Below are 14438 nucleotides of genomic sequence, written 5' to 3'. Positions count from 1 at the left end.
TCAACTTTATGGAATCAGCCCTGGTAAAAAAAAATTGTGTTTCTATTAGGTTGCTTCTATTTGATTATTATACTTTTCTTGCAATTATGCTGAGATATACTGATCCTACTTGTGGTGTTGTTGTTATTGTTGTTGTAATGGGAAAAAGTTGTGTGTTTTGATGTTGTTCATGTGTTGTGGAACTATTTGTTGTTGTAATGGAAAAAAAAAGTTTCTTTTTTTCTACTATTTTGTGTTGTCCGATGTGTGGTGTTCGTATTTGTTGTTGTAATGGAAAAAAGTTGTGTTTTTTGTGTTGTTCAGGAGGAGAAAAAGTGGTGTGTGCAAAATCTGATGTTTATGAGTTTGGAACAACGAGTATGTTATACTATGATCCATTAACTGACGTGCATAAATTTTTAGATTTTTGAGGTTGATGACACAAAGGAGGATTGTTTGAGCTAGCTACAGGATGATGTTTTGTCTTCCATTCTTGGATATTTGACAGTACGTGATGCTGTTAGGACGACCATTTTATCTACTAGGTGGAAATATCTGTTTGCCTCTACGCAACTACGAAAACAACCCCCATTTGAATTCAGATGCTTTGATATGTTGACGGTTGTTAGTCGTTCTTGTTGCTCTTCCTGTCAAGAAAAAGACAAATTCATGAATGCATTATACCAGTTTTTAAGACACTATGCTGGTTGTAGAGTGGCTCGCGTTCAGATGGTCAGTTGCTTTGTAAGAGAGTTTCCTAGTGCATTTACCCATTGGTTCCAATCTCTTTCTAGAATACGTGTTGAAAGCTTACACCTTTCCTTTGAGTGCATTTTCAAGGACTTAAGCCAGTTGCTTACATTTTCTCTTGAGGTTCTCTCTCAGTCATCTTCATTGGAACATTTGATTTTACAAGGCTGTGTTGTGTTATCAAGTCCTAAAGTCTGTTTAAATTCTCTCACGACTCTTACTTTGAGTGGTGTTGTGTTAACTAGCGGACATCTGGAGGGTATTCTGTCTTCTTGTTCCAACCTTAAGAGGTTAACTATTGTGTGCTGTAAACTTCCTTATAAGCTATGACTCAATGGTACAGTAATGGTGGTTGTTATTTGGGAGTGTGCCGGAGGGAAAGGAATTGATCTGCATGCTGCACATCTTCGTATGCTTGAGTGCAAGATTAATAACAATGTAAGATTTTTTTTCTCATTTGTACCCGTGCTGGAAAATGTAATGGTTTGGCGTGACTTTCAACATTCATATTCATACGTATTTGGTGATTGTGCAAGAGATTTACCTGGACGGGTTAAATCTTTAACCCTCCAATTTACTCCTGATCAGGTATTAATTTAACGTTGTCTTGTATTCTCAAATTTATCAATATTCGTCACTTTGATGACCCTAATCACTTGAGTTTTTTTCTCTAGATATATCCTTCATTTGAGAACCCAACAGAGATGCAGATGTTCAGAAGCCTTAGGAACTTAAGCTTGAAACTTGTGACCAGTCTTGCGATCGTAGAGATATTTGAACTATCCAGACTTTTGGGTGATTTTCTCTGCTCCAATCTTTGAGTTTTGTGGTGAGTTTGTTATCCATGTTCATCATCTTCTTCTTTGCGTAATTCTTATATTTTTGATATTCTTTGTTCATGAACTATCTTTATAGAAGGGCACTTTCGTTTTTAAACTTAGAATCTATTCGCTTTGTGGTGAACTCTATGTTTACTCTTTAGTGAATTGCTACGTTGGTGCAAAGTTGAGTAGACCATTCGTTTTGATGATTTTTGAAATCCTAGAGGATCATACTTCACAAATACAATCTACTTGGTCTTTCATAAAACAATGCGAAAGAGCATTGATTTTGTCATAATTTGTAGTTAGTGCAACTCCTCTATCGGAAACGGATAGGGGTAAGGTCTGGATGTATTGTATAATTCAGTTCTTTTTGTAAATTTTTTCTTGACATCTGATAACAAAGTGGTACATCAGTTTAGTTGGTACAGTGAGAAGTCTTAAAGATAGATTGCGAAGATCTGCAAATTGTATGTTAAAACATTGCTTTATAAACTACAGAAATGTCCAACCTTACTGGTCGTTGAATCAAACGCTTTAAGTACCTTTTTCTGTTTGTTCATTTGGTGAGCTCCATGACACAATGAACTGCCAAGTAATTAGTAATATTCCTTACAGTCCATTGTTAGTTCAATTTAGCTTTGCTCTACTAAGTCGTTGTTGTAATTATTTAGCACTATGTTGATCTCATTCTCGTTGTGATCTTCAGGTGATTAAGCTTCCAGTAACAAGGGAGATAAGAAGAAGGCGGTCTCCATCTCCTACACGTCACACTGAACTAAAACAAGTGACATACGGTGGATTTAATGGATTAGACACCGAGATGGAGTTTGTTCTTTATATTCTAAGATGTGCAGTAGCACTTGAGCAGATGTTTCTCAGCCCTGGATACAAAAATGATTTCTCTTTAGAGCAGGAATCGGTATTGAACCTTTCATTCAATGAAGAGAAACGCAACTTAATCCAACAACAACTACATGGGCAAGCTATCTCTGGGAAAGCTACGGTGATCATCCAATAAGATATTGGACAAATACTCTATTGGAAATCAAGGATTTGCATACACGCTACTTTTCCCAGACCTCACATTTGCTATAGTAGAGCTCTGTTAGTCAGTAGGGACAGGTAAGTGTGTGAAGTTTATGGTACTGTTACTTTTAAGAATTGTGTACATTCTACCCTTTTTAAATCCAACATGTTTATGGTGCCTCAATTGCCATTATTTGCGATATTGTTTCTTGATATCTGCCAGAACTTGTCCTAACCAAATGGTTCATTGACAGGTTCATCTCTAGGATCAACCCTCTCACAAGTTCCAACAAATGCCTTGTCAGGCTTAACGCGGTCTAGTCAGTCTTGATGATGTTTGAAATCCAGATGGCATCATGCTAAAACTTAAAAAGTTTGTTAGATAATCTAACCAAATTGCGGACAAGCTAACTTCTAAAGAAGGGGTTTTCATGGAATACATTTTCCTCCATACCGATTGTCATTTTCACAATGCGAACTTTGGAGAGGAAAGTGTATACGCATATCTTAGTTCGACCTATCTTGGAAATAGAGAGGCTATTTCCGACAGATGGTCGACTCGAGGAAAACATAGAAATATATATCTGACAAATTAGTCAATCAGTCAAAAGTTTGTAGGAGCAAATTGCATGCAAGTTACATGAATTATAAACTGTACAAGTCAATAAAGTGAAGCAACAAAGTCAAGTGCAAGTCAATCTTTTCAATAACATTTATAATTTTTCTCCCTCAATAATTCTTTATTTTTCAACCTTAAAATTTCATTTGATGTCTCAATCCATAAGTTTGATCTTCAAACATTTGACACTTAAAAAAAAGATTTATAGTGTTTATACCAAATTAATGAATATCTAACACATATTTTTCATTTATTTTTATCATTTATCCATAGTTGATTCATATGCATTTTGATCTTGCTATTTTTACTTCATCATTATAAATTCATATAGTTTGATGTAAACATTGAAATATGATTCAACTTTTTTGTCTAAAGGAATCTAACTTGTAAAAGACCTTGCACCAATTGAGAAACAAATTTGTTGCAACTTGATACCTATTATCCGCTTTGGCCTAACAGACCTCACAGATTTGTCCCTTCAGCTACATCATCATCGAGTCCAAAAGCGTACATACCATGTAACCTATTGTTATTTCTTATAAATTCCTTCACTTCATCTCACATTTCAATGTAAGATTCGCTTGAGGTTCATATATGCCTCTTCTTCAGAAGCTTGCTAGCCTAAAAGTCTGTCTTTTAGAACCTTCATCTACACAAGTGGAAGAATTTGGACAATGAGACACTATTTTTTCTTGTAGAAAATGGCATTGACCAAGTCTTTTGCACCCTATTTATACATATAGAGTCATTAATGTTGTTTCTTGAACTCCAAACAAGTTATAGCCATGAAACAAGATCAGCAAAGCAAATTACTGGATTTTACCAAAAATAAGGAAATAATTTTGCCAAAAATAGATTTGTATTGCATATATATTATTTATACAATTTGTATTATAGTATTACCATACCTCTTAATTTTACCAAAAATAAGGAATTTTGCAAAACTGAAAAACAACAACCAACATGAAAACATTAATTTACTTCTCCTCCAATATACTTTAGGAGTTTAGTTAATATTATAAATATAATAATTTAATAATTGAAGGAAAAAAGTGAAAAGACAATTTGTTTATTGCAGAGATTTTCAATGAAGGGTAAAAAGTTCAAATTACTTTTCTAAGTGTCTTCACACATTTAATATATTATCAGTTTAGGTGTACGCGCCTTGCGCGTGTATCTCACTTTAATGAGTTCAAACATTACATTAAATAGAATATTTATTTAAATAATAAAGATGAATATAATAATTTAATTTAATATCTTTTGAGTATGTAAAGATGGAGAATTTATTTATTAAATCTAATCTTTACCCAAAATATTTTTAAAAGTCAATCGACATTCATCTACTGTGTAAATTGCAACAAAACAATACAATGAGACATCAAAATAATACAATTAAATCTAATCTTTACACACAAAAAATTTCTCAAAGTTATTTGACACTCATCTGCCACTTGTAAATAATAACAAAATAATACGATAATAGAGATATCAAAATAATACAACTAAACCTAACCTTTACATAAAAAAATTCATCAAAGCCGACCAACATTTATCTATCACCTATAAACTGCAACAAAATAATATGATAAAAGTGATATCAAAACAATACAATTAAACTGAAATTTACACAAAAAAAATTTCTCAAAGCCGATCGAGATTCGTCTACGAACTGTAAACTACTATAAAATAACAAACTAATAGAGATATTATGATAATACAATTACATCTAACCTTTACCTACAAAAAATTCAAAGTCGACCCACATTTATCTAGCATCTGTAAATTAAAATAAAACAATAAGATAATAAAGATATCAAAATAATACAATCAAATCGAACCTTTACACAAAAAATTCTTTAAAGCTAACCGACATTCATCTATGACCTGTAAACTATAAAAAAAAATATAATAGTGATTACAAAGCTTTGATTTTGATCCAACTAATTCCTGTCTGAGCGAAAATTTTGATCCTAAAGAATGATTTTAAATGAAAACAAAGAATATATATATATACACATATATTGAATTCTATTATACTAAGAAAAATAGTGAAGAAGTTGAGGGTTAGGAAAAAAACATGTTTAGGTATAGAATTTTATCATCAATTAACTATTGATAGTATCAATGATTATAGAGATAAATATATTTGTGATTTACGTTATGTTTTTTAAAGTGTTAGTATGTTCTGATATTAACAATAATAAATTATCATGTATTATTGATAGATAACTGTTAATTGAGAAAATTTCTTCTAAATAGGAATACTTTGGATATCAATAATTTCAACAACTTGGTGTTTGTTTTCAATAAAAAAAATAAAATAAGCATGATCTTATAAAATATAAATTCAAGTTTGAGATTGAACACATCAACAAAAGAAATTCATAAATAAAAATTGACATTCGATTCCTATAGATCAAAAAAAATAAAAAATAAGCGTGATCCTATAAAATATAAATTCAAGTTTAAGATTGAACACATAAACAAATGGAATTCATAAATAAAAATTGGCATTCGATTCCTATATAATTTATGTTAGTGTTTATATATACTATTGTGCCTATAATTGTATGGAAAATATTTTAATAGAGTAGGCAATTTTTTTTTTTTTTTTTGCAAAAATAATCATAGTTTTCCAATAAAATAATAATAATAAGAGCTTACCAAGTTCATGCAATTTATGTACAACATAATAACAACTTTTATGGTAGTTTTTGTTTGTTCAAATTTTATTTTTTTAAAAATATTTTAGAACTCTTGATTTCCCCCATATATTTTAGGATTCAATATTAATTAATTTTCCTACCATATATTTTATGAGTCTCATATATTTTAGGAAGTCTAGTAGAAAGAAAAAATATTAATTAATTCTCCTACCATATATTTTAGGAGTCCCATATAATTTAGAAAGTCTAATTAATGATAAAGAAATAATTAAATAAAAAATAAAAAATAGTAAAAAGACGTTTTGTCTAAAAAAGAGTCTTTTAATGAGGGGTGAAAAGTTCAAATCACTCTTCTAAAGGTCTTCACACTTTTAATAGATTATAGATTATTATTATTATAAAGATAAATATAGATTATAAATATAAATTCTCGCTATTTTAAAAAATAATTCTTAAAATGGCAATTTGTGCACTTGTTCCTATAAGTTTGGCCCAACATAGAAAGACCATTCATCAGACAAGTTAAAAGGGTTGATCAATCCAACATATCAAAATGCACAGTCCATTTAATTAGGGGAAATGACACTTGCCATTTTGAAAATAAATGATGAGTAATTGATTAATTTGTCATATTGTGGCTAGTCAATTAAATTAATATTTAATAGTTATTGAGCTATTGTGACCCTTTTTTAATATACAATTTTTATAGTAAATTGATACAACGCTTATATTATATTGATACATTTTTTTAAAAGAGACGAAACTTATGTATGCATATGTAATTTTTATATCAAATTGATATAACGTTTATACCATATTGATATATTTTTTCGAAAGAGATGGACCTTATTATTGCATATACAATTCTTATACCAAATTGATACAACACTTATACCATATTGATATATTATCTTCAAAGAGAGGGAACCTACACATAAATACAGTCCCTATATTAAATTGATACAATGTTTATACTACTTTAATACATTTTTATTTTTTTTTAAAATGTAGTAGTGAAAAAAAATAGAAAAATTGATTTCTTTTTTCATAAGTAAAATGGGCGACTTTCTTTTTAAATGGAATAATAAAAACGTATAAAAAAAAGAAATAGAGAGGAAGATGAAGCGTACAACGAAATGGTTAAAAATAGAAATTAATTTAATAGCTAATTGTAGGTAATTAGTTTTGAATCACTATTATGTTTCAAATTATATTTGGATTTCTCATGACCAAACTCATACTATTTTTATTTTTTTCGACAACAATAATAACAACAAACTCAATCTATTTCCACATAGTGGGGTCTGGAAGGGTATAATGTATGCAGTTCATGCCACAACCTCCGAAGAGATAGAAAGACTGTTTTCAATAGATCCTCGGCCCAAAACAAAATAATATTCCCTCAGTTTAAAAAAGAATGACCTACTTTCTATTTTAGTCCGTTTAAAAAAGAATGACCCCTTTTCCTTTTTAGCAATTTTTTAATTCTAACTTTCCACGTGGTATATTTAAGACCACAAGATTGAAGGACATTTTGGTACATTTGACATATCTTTAATTTAAGACTACAAGATTCAAAAGTTCTTTATTTTCTTAAACTTCGTACCAAGTCAAGTTAGGTCATTCTTTTTGAAACAGAGGGAGTAGTAAACAAAATTGTCATAAAATGTGAAACAAGATGTAATAACAGAGATACAACACCCATAAAAAGTACTAACAAATCAAAGGCACAATCTTCCCCTGACCCTTCTAACTAGAAGCTCCAACCTATATATAGAGCCTTAAGACTACTAGCTTAGCTACACCAAAGCACTCCTAACTACACTACACGCACTAGCCCTCTATCCTAATTTGAGTCCTTTGTACCTTTCTATTTAGAGTCTCATATTATATATAATTATATAAATATATATATATATATATATATATATATTATATTATTATATTAAAAGTGTAAAGATCCTTAGCAAAAGTGAATTGAACTTTTTGCCCTTTATCAAAAAATTTTGATTTAGACAAAATCGCCATTTCACTATTTTTGAATATTTATGAGTTAAAAATTTAAATAAGTCATCAAAATTCTTGTTCAACTAAACAATAGGTACTTTTTTCAAAAGTTTTCCCACGTATAACTTGGGTTTGTTACAGGATTTAATCAAACCTATTTAATTAGAGTATTACAACTTACTGTTTCTTCCTTTTTTGTTCTAATATTGAATTGATGTTTGACTTTCTGATGAGGTAGCATGGGTATTACAACTTATTGTTTCTTCCGTGCAGTCTAATCTTTAAAACAGATATTGTTAACTCCTTTTGAAATTTTTATTCTTTAAGGTTTTTGCTCTAAAGTTATTGGTTCTTTATTTCTTTTTTTTATATATATTTTTTGAATGTCAATTGTGGAATCGATCATTCATCTATATTTCTTTTTATGTATATTTTTTTAGATGTCAATTGTAGAATCGATCTTTTATCTGGGCTCCTTATCTTTCTCCATGAAATTAATAGAGTTGTGTGAAAGCTGATCTGAACACCACAGTTATAATTGAAATGCTGAATATATCTACTCATGAAAGAAAGAATTAGCAAGGATCCTAAATGCTTTGAATTCTATTGGACTACACAAATCTTTTGATTTTCTTGAGAGAGGAGAAAAATAATTTTCTGTGACTTGTAAGTTTTGAATCGGTTAATCAACTCTTTCGTTTCAACTGTGAAAATTATTTTTACAAAGTTCTCGGATTTGTGTTTTCATTCTTCTTTGTTTGCAGAAAAGGTGTGATAACTTCTATGAAGAATACATTTGTTGGTGTTTTCGTTAAATCTTGAGTTTTTAGGATTTCGATGTGGATAATATTGATCGACCTAAGGGTTTAGAGTTTGTGTTGTGACTCTGCTTTACTCATAATTGATTCTTTTAGTTGCTTAGGTTAGCTTTTGTTTTTTTCCCCTATTTTGTGGGTGAATCTGATCATGCAATGACTTATTTCACCTTTGTTTAAGATTTGAGAGATAAATATATAAATGTTTCTATGATTTGAGATTATGATGTTGTGGCAGTGTACGGTCCATGTAGCACTATTTTTTTTAGAGAGGAAGACGGCAGCTATGGTAATGAAAAGAGGAGAATATAATCTTTTTGATATTTCAAGCTTATACAGTTTGACTCCCTCATTTCAATTTCTCCTCAGATTTTCAAGCAAACATAATCTCCATCGATGATATGGCAACTCCGATGGCCAAGGATAGAGACTTCGAAGATGACTACTAGCTTCATGTAATGTTCACTGAAGATATTATTAGGTCTTCACGTCATTTTGACAACGAAATTTGAATCATGCAGGTTTCAACTTCTCTTCGTTTGCCTACTTACAGTTATTTTGCGTTTGTTGAAAACTTTTGATGTGTTTTTTTGTCTCAATTTTGGGTGCGATATCATGATTATTGGGAGTGATCTAATCATTCTTCTTAAAAATAATTTTGTCCAACGTATATAGATTTTTTTTCTAGAAAAAGAAATAGAATCCTAATTGGTTCTATCTATGGAGTTTAGTGATCTGGATATTGTTCTTGGTGTTACTTTTCTTTTTCTTATTCATTCTTTCTTTCAAATTTCGGTCATGGTTGTTTGAGTGAGTATTAAGGTGAAGACTTGAAACTTTTGTTTAGCCTTTGCCCACTTTTAATTTCATTATATTCAATTGATCTTATTGATTTGATTCCCTCTTCTTATTACTCTCATATGATTAAAAAAAAATATTGTCAAAGAGGTAAAATTATTAAGCGTTTATAATTAAATTGATCAACTTTAGACTTATTAAAAATTAATACAAAATAAATTCAATTTTGAATCTACTTGGGGATAGCACAATAACTTGGCTCTCTCTGTATTCTTCTTCTTTCTTTCCACTTCATATTCCAGTGCTTCATATAATACTTTCAGATGCTGTATATCTGCATTTGTTCCGATGATACTAAAACTAAAAAATTATTGAAGTATTTCTGAAGCATCAGATTTAGTCGGTGGGAACTGAATTGTAAAATATACTTTTGAGTTAAAAGCCCATAACTTGTCAAGAAAATAACTAAATTCACCACCAGGAATACGACACCACAGAGGAAATGAGAAGTAATGAAAGCAAGAGAATGTTGAAGCTACTCACTTATAGAGTATGTTATTATATATAAGATCTATCACTATCAGAAATTAGATCTATGGTGACGGTTGCAAAACCGTTGCCATAGACCTATCGCAACGGTTCTGCAAGCGTCCCATAGGTGGGTGATGCGATAGGTCTATTGCAACGGTTTCTGCGACGGTTGTCTAAACTGACGCCATAGGTAGAGCTATGGTGACGGTTTCTGACAACTGTCGCCATAGATAGACCTACTGCGACGGTTATTTTTTAACTTATTGAGACGCCTATTTTATCTATTGCAACGGTTACGAACCGTCGCAATAGATGCTATTGTAATGGTTAGTAACCGTTGCAATAGCAGCTATTGTGAAGCTTTTGTTGTTCTGTTGCAACGCTTTTGACTACCTATTACAACTATTTCATTACGTATTGGAACGCCTATTTTAATCTATTGCAATGGTTACGAAACGTTGCAATAGCATCTATTGCAACGGTTACGAACCGTTGCAATAGCATCTATTGCGACACTCGTAACCGTTGCAATAGCATCTATTGCGACACTTTTGTTATTCTGTTGCAATGCTTTTTGGCTGCCTATTGCAATGGTTTATTAATATAAATTTTTATTTACATACAAAATAAATTATAACACAATATATACATATCACAAAACAAAATCATTCATTAATAATCTCATGATTCAAAATATGCAACAAGCTAGTAATCTAAACCCAAAAGTAAATGTAATCAAGCCCAAATGATTAGTTAAGTTTTTACATACTAGCAAGTTCAAGTCACGATAAGTTTCAAAAAATTCAACATAAAATTATTGATATTAGAGCATTTATCCACAACCCAAAAATCTTCTCAAGTCAGGTCAGTGTCTTCATCTCTTTCTTCATTTTGGACACCTATGAAAGAGAACAAATAATATAAATTAGAACTTAAATGACAACGTAAACCACATATAAGTTAGCTAGTGAAGAGACAAATCAGCCAATCATGGTTAGAAAGAAATACAAACACCCAAATATGAGATTATAAAACTTAAAGAACAATTGAAATTGTTAAAAGAGAAAACTGCAGCTTCACATTTATATATGTCTAACATATGTGATCCAGTTAGCATGCAGTTCCACAGTTCAAAAGGAACACACGTTCCAAAATGAAAAAACTCGATTATTCTCTAGTTTAACAATTAGATGTCTTATAATACTGAAGCAACAACATTTTCAATATCACACAATACTATTTTTGAGTTTTATTTGTCATAGCCCATATGTACGATCATATTTACTTATTTAACATCTTTAACAGAAAAAACCTTACACAAACCTTTCTTCTATCAAATCAAAATCAGAGGAACACTCTGCACATAATACAACATACATTACCTTCCACAAAATGAGACATTAAGAAACATATTCAATTGATTTTACAACCCTCTATGACCTTGAAGGGCAACAAATAATCTGATATGAAATAAAACGAATCTGGTAACGTAGTTTTTTTCCATGATTAGATAACATAGCCAATACCTAGATTTAGAAACAGTATCTGGTGTACGGAGTATGCCTTGTGGGGATTCTGCAGCAAGCTCAACAACCTCTTTGTACTTGGTTTGAGCAAACAACTCTTAGAATAGTTGGACAACCTGAAGCAATACGAAGGAAAATTATACACCAATATCTCATGAGGAGTGAGGAAGTACCTTGACATTAACGAAGGGAAATTATACACCAATATCTCATGAGGAGCGAGGAGGTACCTAGACATTAATAACTATGGTGGCCACGATTATGAACTCCCATTATGTGCAACTTTCAGTTAAATAAACTGAACTACCTTGACTATGGCAATACAAAGGACAGGGAATATTTCAGCATACCAAATAATTTAAAGAATAATTGACAAACTTTTTCACAGTTCCTTTGTATGTGATTTATTTCTACTGATTATGGTTTTGCTAATACTTCTAACAAATTTCAAAGTGAAAGAACATCCTCGCAGAAGTCACTTAATAGGCCTTGCCAGAGTGCCTTCTGCACAAGGCCCCTTTGCAGAAAAAGATATGTTTGATAGATTAAAAGAGCTCATAGAATTCAGTGACAAAATTTTGGGCATATGTAAAAAGAAAATGTTTGTGTAAATCAAAGTAGTCATAAACTGACAACTTGAGAAAGAGGATATTAGTAAGTTAGTGTTGCACGCGCAAGAATCTGGAGAAGATAGTAATTTCTTGTTGCATTGCAGGTTGACAGCACAATTGTGAGCACTTGCATTCTAGCTTATATAATAGATCAAGGGTGTTACACAATGAAAGTGGACGTTGCAACCACAAGCTAGATTAGGGATCACAAAGAATAAAACGTGGGAGATAGACAGCCTCAAAATCACCAATACATCACTTTTGGTGCTTATGTAATGCAAGAAAGAAAGAATGTTCCAGTGTGCTGCAATGACATCAAAGGCATTAAAAGATCCTTCATGTCTAACTTGTTAGCTTGGTGTAACGATTGAATAACATGTTGTATTGACAACTGAAAACTTGTTTAGAATTTAGATGCCAGCAGACAATTTGTTCAAACTTTTGACAGCAACTTGATGTTTAGTAATGAAAACTTTTGACTTATCAATAGGATTTTTTTTTAAAAAAAGGAGCATTCATCAGATTAAAAATGAAACATTAATTTGTGGAGTAGATATCCTTTATCGTTAGAGCTCAATTACCTATTGTAGATATCCTTTATCATTAGAGCTCAATTACCTATTGTGCCTTATCACCATCATCTTTGGAATAGGCTCAACAATTGCGAACGTATCAACTATCCATTCAAATCTACTGACTCATATTGAGAAAGCTCGGGACTTCCTAACATTGGCACTTGAAGCCAACATGTATATAAAGTGGACAGAGATACCATAAAAGAATATATGATTAACTTATTCATAAACCAAAAAGTTGTCTAGTTAGAAACCTAAGTCGGAGGGATTAAGAGATACCTATCTAACAGCTTTTGGTGCTTCGACGTTGCTTTAGCGACTGAAGGTATGCCTCCATTTATTGTAGGAACATGCTGCGTGGTTAATAATACAATTTGTTATAAGAAAATTAACCAACACTGAAGATAGTATATCTACACAAAAATGGTGGCCGTTAAGGTTATAAGGTTAAACGGTGGCCGTTAAGGTTATAAGGTTATAAGGTTGTTTACTAATATAAGGCTGTTTACTTAATGATGGTCGTTAAGTTTTACATATAGATTAGTCTTTAATCGGTGGCCGAGATTAGCAGGTTGGTTTCGCAAATAAAACTATAACCTTTATGCAACAGAAAGAGAATACACATGGTCTCAACAAGGAGGAGAGTGCGCAGTATGAGTAAATTGCAAACCTTAGAAGATGCCTAGAACTGCAGCAACCTGCAGTAGTTTAAGCATTAGCTCAGAAACTGTCTCACCTGAGCAGGAAAACGAGATTCACTAGGGTTCTTCTTGTCCTCCCAAGTAGACAAATCAATGTTTGAGCCACCAAAGCTAGCAACCTGCAACAATTTAAGCATTAGCTCAGGTTGATTATATAAATCTTTTGCATTAATTCTACTCTATTCAAAGACAACTCATCCAAAACCAATACTGTCAAAACAAACATACCCTAAAGTACCATCAGATCACCCAATTCCTTTTGGAACTCATACAGATTTTGCTATTTCCCAAGGGTATTATGGTATATGTGCAAAAGAAGATTGGAAATTTGGATTTTGGGTTGTTGGGGATAAAGGTCTGCTTTAGCGCCTCTTTCTTTACTTAAGCAAGTGTTGATTCATGATATATGAGCGCCTAAGCAAAAATCGCAAAAGAGTCCCCTAGTTACAAAAGGAACTTGGACTGCATAAGCCGTATCTCAAGTCAGATTCTATAGGTTGTTAAAAAAGTTGATGCTTGATTTTAAGTCCCAAATTGACTCTTGGGTCATTTCTTTGGCTTCAATTACCCACACTGCAATGTTTTACAAAATAATATTGTGCACTCATGCTTGTGATTTTTTTTTAGGATCACAAAATGCCAAGAATAGCACACCACCTTATTAATTAAGTAGAGGTCAAAAGATATTATAATCTGGATAGGTTTCTCTTTTTTGAGTGTCAAACGACATCTTATGCAAACTTGGTTAGGAATAAGTTACTCCTAGAGTGGATCTTACTCGAGCGGGTTCTTAAGAACCTTTCTACTTCTTATCAGAAACTAGAGACTATGGGGTAGCTATGCTTTGCACCTGTACCATGTCATGGTAATGAGCGGTGGGATAGAGAGTCTTACGCTAATCTCAAAGCTATAAGATTATCAACCCCGATGATAAAAATAAAATGCAAGACTGTACATTTCAAAGCTAAGGAAATAAAAAGATTTTATAGCTTTCGAGTTCTGATTAG

General features: G+C 31.7%; 2 long non-coding RNA genes across 2 annotated transcripts; one reads left to right on the top strand and one right to left on the bottom strand.

Annotated features, from left to right (window-relative positions):
• The first annotated feature begins 31 nt into the window (after window positions 1-31).
• LOC107857376 lies at window positions 32-3265 on the top strand. The gene is made up of 4 exons (XR_001670851.2): window positions 32-1317; window positions 1404-1558; window positions 2260-2675; window positions 2834-3265. It is a non-coding gene; the product is annotated as an uncharacterized LOC107857376 (long non-coding RNA).
• An 8294-nt stretch (window positions 3266-11559) lies between these two features.
• On the bottom strand, window positions 11560-13997 carry LOC107857377. Its single transcript, XR_001670852.2, has 4 exons — window positions 13660-13997; window positions 13467-13550; window positions 13010-13083; window positions 11560-11660 (listed from the first exon to the last, which is right to left on the bottom strand). It is a non-coding gene; the product is annotated as an uncharacterized LOC107857377 (long non-coding RNA).
• Between the last annotated feature and the right edge of the window lie 441 nt (window positions 13998-14438).

This window comes from Capsicum annuum, chromosome 1 (assembly GCF_002878395.1).
Source record: "Capsicum annuum cultivar UCD-10X-F1 chromosome 1, UCD10Xv1.1, whole genome shotgun sequence".
NCBI classification, from domain to species: Eukaryota; Viridiplantae; Streptophyta; class Magnoliopsida; order Solanales; family Solanaceae; genus Capsicum; species Capsicum annuum.
This window is presented reverse-complemented; position numbering and strand designations above follow the sequence as displayed.